Genomic DNA, 5071 nt, shown 5'->3' with positions numbered 1-5071 from the left:
GCCGAGTTGGGGCTCCATGCTCTGGGCACAGGGGGATCTCCTAGTGGTCCACCCCAGGCCCAGAGTGTGGAGCCCCAACTCGGCTTATTTTTTAAAAATTATTATTATTATTATTATTATTATTATTTTAATCTTATTTTATTTTATTTTTTTCAATTTTTCGGGATGCACCGGGTAGAAGTTCAAACTTCAACCGCCGTGGGGGTCCCTGGCCAGCGTTCTGGTTCTCCGAAGTGGGGCTGAGGGGGTCCAGGCGGGTGCCCCCTGGTCCCCCCCGACGTGTTAGGGGGCGAGCGGTGGGTCTCCCCCAAGCCCAAAGCCCCGGTTCCCAGAGTCGGGTAAACTGCGCGACTAACAATGACTCTCTTAAGGTAGTCAGAAACCGGTGTGAGTGGTGTGGAAAGCCGATTCGGGGCTCCACGCTCTGGGCACAGGGGGATCTCCTAGTGGTGCCCCCCAGGCCCAGAGTGTGGAGCCCCAACTCGGCTTATTTTTATTTTTATTATTATTTTTTTTTTTTATTTAATTATTATTTTGGGATTATTAGACTGGGTAGAAGTTGCAACTTCAAACGGGCATATCTCCGGAACCAAGCCGAGTTGGGGCCCCATACACCCGGCGTGGGGGGCCCTCCTAGAGGCCCCCAATACCCCCGAGTGTGGAGCCCCAACTCGGCTTACTTTTCGAGTTACAGCCGGTCAAAGTTGAAACTTTAAAGGGCCATATCTCCGGAACCAAGCCGAGTTGGGGCCCCATACACCCGGCGTGGGGGGCCCTCCTAGAGGCCCCCAATACCCCCGAGTGTGGAGCCCCAACTCGGCTTACTTTTCGAGTTACAGCCGGTCAAAGTTGAAACTTTAAAGGGCCATATCTCCGGAACCAAGCCGAGTTGGGGCCCCATACACCCGGCGTGGGGGGCCCTCCTAGAGGCCCCCAATACCCCCGAGTGTGGAGCCCCAACTCGGCTTACTTTTCGAGTTACAGCCGGTCAAAGTTGAAACTTTAAAGGGCCATATCTCCGGAACCAAGCCGAGTTGGGGCCCCATACACCCGGCGTGGGGGGCCCTCCTAGAGGCCCCCAATACCCCCGAGTGTGGAGCCCCAACTCGGCTTACTTTTCGAGTTACACCCGGTCAAAGTTGAAACTTTAAAGGGCCATATCTCCGGAACCAAGCCGAGTTGGGGCCCCATACACCCGGCGTGGGGGGCCCTCCTAGAGGCCCCCAATACCCCCGAGTGTGGAGCCCCAACTCGGCTTACTTTTCGAGTTACACCCGGTCAAAGTTGAAACTTTAAAGGGCCATATCTCCGGAACCAAGCCGAGTTGGGGCCCCATACACCCGGCGTGGGGGGCCCTCCTAGAGGCCCCCAATACCCCCGAGTGTGGAGCCCCAACTCGGCTTACTTTTCGAGTTACACCCGGTCAAAGCTGGACAGGAAGTGGCCGTATCTCGGGACCGGAAGGTCCCCGTGGCTCGGGACGGCGGGAGGAGCAAGGTCCCCGAGAGCGGGCCCCGCACCCGCCGCCGCGAGCCGCTGGGACCTCCCGGTCCCGAGATGGGCCCCGTTACGCGCGGGCGACTTTCGGAGAAAACGGCCCGTATCTCGGAGAGGGGAGGTCCCAGCGGCTCGCCCTTTCGGGTGTCGGGGGCTCCCCACGGGCCCTCTCGGACCCCGCCTCCCCCGGGCCCCTGGGACCTTTCCTTCCCAGGCGCCCCCCCGACACGTCGGGCCCCTTTTCTCCGGGACCCGGGGGCCCCGGAGCTCGGGGGCGGGCTCTTTGCGAGGGGCCCGCCGGGACGCCACACTTGACCCGAGTCCGGTGTCTCTGGGCCGCCGGGTCCCCGAGCTACGGGCGTTCGAATTCGGGGCCCGAAAATCCCTCAAAGTCCGAAAACGTGCAGTGGGCGGGGACTTCCGGGGGCCCCGGAGGCTCTGACGGCACACCCAGGGAGGTGCACCGTCCTCGGGCACGGCCAGGTGGCCCCCCCCGGGGTCCTGGAAGTCCCCCCGCCCCCCGGAGACACCCACACCCACAAGACGGGAAGATTCCGTTTTTCGCCGATATCTCGAAGACGGCCGGGCGAAAAAATTTCAAACTCGGGTCTTCCCAAGGCCTCGAGGGGCCCTATCCAAAGAGGCCACCCGCGTCCCCGGGGGCCTCGGGGTCAGGGAGTTAGGCCCGGTCAAAGGCGCGGCGTTTTTGGCTTATATCTCGCGAACCCCTGGGCCAATCTTCCCCAAACTCGAATCGACCGTAGTGCCGGACGGGGCCTTTCGAAAGAGCCCACCCACGAGGTCCAACTCGCCCGGGTCCCCGAGTTATAGCCGTTCAAAGTCGGGGGTCCCGGCGAACGGCGATCCGGTAGGGGGCGTCCCCGGGGCCCGCCGCCGCCCTGGTTCGAGCGAGGGCCCCCGTGGGACCTCGCCACCCAAATTTGAGCTCTCTGGGCCTTCGCGTCGCGGAGATACGGGCGATTTTCTCCCGGGATCGTGACGTCATCGGCGGGCGCCATTTCAGAGCGCGGCCGAGGGTTTTCGGCCGATATCTCCGCGAATACTCGACCAAAAACGACGAAACGCATATGGACGCGTTCAGCTCGGCGAGACGGTTCGAATGAGCCCGGCCTCGGCCGGGCACGTCGACTTTTCGGCGAGATATTTGCGTTTTTCCGCTTCCGGGGCGCTTTGGGGGCCCGTATCTCGGGCCCCCGGGGGCCCACGGGGCTGGGGGCGGTCTCATTCGAAAGGTCTCGTCCCGTTCTCCAGCCGACAAAAATTTGGCGTCGATCGGAGCCGCCTTCGGCGAGCTACGGTCGTTTGAAGCCCCGTGCGGTGGGGTTACCGTCCTTCAAACAGCCGCCGCTCGCAGGGGGAGTCCCGGGGAGGCATGGTTGCCTGTATGACTTGGGCTTGGAGCGCCCAGCCCCGCGCTCCTGGAGGAACCTCCGGTGCACAGGGTCTGCTGCAACCAGCCACGTGGGTTTTGAGGGGTAGGGGAGCGTGCGCTCTCCTCCCCGGGCGGGCGGCCGGGCTCCGGGGGCTCGCGCCTCCACGGAGGGACCTCGCTCCCGGGGCTTCGTCCCCGGGGCTCGGGGGCTCCGTGGCGGCTCGGCCCCCGGGGTTTCGACCCCGCTCGCTCGCTCCAAAACCCAAGTCCAAAACGTGGGGTTGCACGGGAGCTCCGGGCGCGACGGGTCTCCACGCACGGCCCCGGGGAGGGTGCTCCGACCCGGGCCGGAGGCAGATTCGCCCCCTGCCCCCCGGCTGTCCGCCCGGAGCCGAGACGGTCCTAAAACGGGCCATGGGGGTGATGTAGAAGGGTAACGCTCACACAACCAGAACTCACACAAACCGATCTGCTATCCCAGGCAGGGTGCGGGTCTCCTGGGCACGAATAAAGCCCGATGCCCCGTGGGTGATGTTGGCCCTGGCCACTCAAGGCACCACTCACCCAAGCCAGAGAGGGTGCACTCTGGCTGGGGAAGCAGATTCAATCTCTGCTGTGGTGGAGCTCTGAAAAACACGAAAACCTCCAGGGAAAAGACGGCCCGGTTTCTCTGAAAAGTGCATCCCAGGCAGGGTGCGGGTCTCCTGGGCACGAATAAAGCCCGATGCCCCGTGGGTGATGTTGGCCCTGGCCACTCAAGGCACTCACCCAAGCCAGAGAGGGTGCACTCTGGCTGGGGAAGCAGATTCAATCTCTGCTGTGGTGGAGCTCTGGAAAAACGCGAAACCTCCAGGAAAAGACGGCCCGGTTTCTCTGAAAAGTGCATCCCAGGCAGGGTGCGGGTCTCCTGGGCACGAATAAAGCCCGATGCCCCGTGGGTGATGTTGGCCCTGGCCACTCAAGGCACTCACCCAAGCCAGAGAGGGTGCACTCTGGCTGGGGAAGCAGATTCAATCTCTGCTGTGGTGGAGCTCTGGAAAAACGCGAAACCTCCAGGAAAAGACGGCCCGGTTTCTCTGAAAAGTGCATCCCAGGCAGGGTGCGGGTCTCCTGGGCACGAATAAAGCCCGATGCCCCGTGGGTGATGTTGGCCCTGGCCACTCAAGGCACCACTCACCCAAGCCAGAGAGGGTGCACTCTGGCTGGGGAAGCAGATTCAATCTCTGCTGTGGTGGAGCTCTGGAAAAACGCGAAAACCTCCAGGGAAAAGACGGCCCGGTTTCTCTGAAAAGTGCATCCCAGGCAGGGTGCGGGTCTCATGGGCACGAATAAAGCCCGATGCCCGTGGGTGATGTTGGCCCTGGCCACTCAAGGCACCACTCACCCAAGCCAGAGAGGGTGCACTCTGGCTGGGGAAGCAGATTCAATCTCTGCTGTGGTGGAGCTCTGAAAAACACGAAAACCTCCAGGGAAAAGACGGCCCGGTTTCTCTGAAAAGTGCATCCCAGGCAGGGTGCGGGTCTCATGGGCACGAATAAAGCCCGATGCCCACCTTGAAACGGAGCCTGGGCTCGACTCTGAAGTCCAGATCTCGAAAAACGACAGAGTCCAAAAAAGGTGCGGTGGCTCCAAACCTCCATGCCCTCAGACCTCCCTGGCCAGCCCAGGGAGGGTGGCCCGTCCTGGGCCAGACTCAGATTTCCCCCGCCACCCCTGGAGCTCCGCCTGGAGCGAAGACGGTCCTAAAACGGACCCTGGGGCTCTTGTAGAGGATGAGGGAGAGAGGGGCCTTCAGAGAGCCCCTGGCCGGCTTGACTCTGGAGTCGAATTTGAAAAATAGACAGAGTCCATAAACGTGCTGTCTGTTCGGACCTCCAGGGCACTCAAGGCACTCACCCAAGCCAGAGAGGGTGCACTCTGGCTGGGGAAGAGGATTCAATCTCTGCTGTGGTGGAGCTCTGAAAAACACGAAAACCTCCGGGAAAAGGCGGCCCGGTTTCTCTGAAAAGTGCATCCCAGGCAGGGTGCGGGTCTCCTGGGCAAGAACGAAGCCCAATGCCCACCTTGAAACGGAGCCTGGGCTCGACTCTGAAGCCCAGATCTCGAAAAACGACAAAGTACAAAAAATGTGGGGTGGCTCCAAACCTCCATGCCCTCAGACCTCCCTGGCCAGCCCAGGGA

This window comes from Pimephales promelas, chromosome 2, assembly GCF_988280905.1.
Source record: "Pimephales promelas chromosome 2, fPimPro1.hap1.1, whole genome shotgun sequence".
Classification (NCBI taxonomy): Eukaryota; Metazoa; Chordata; class Actinopteri; order Cypriniformes; family Leuciscidae; genus Pimephales; species Pimephales promelas.
This window is presented reverse-complemented; position numbering follows the sequence as displayed.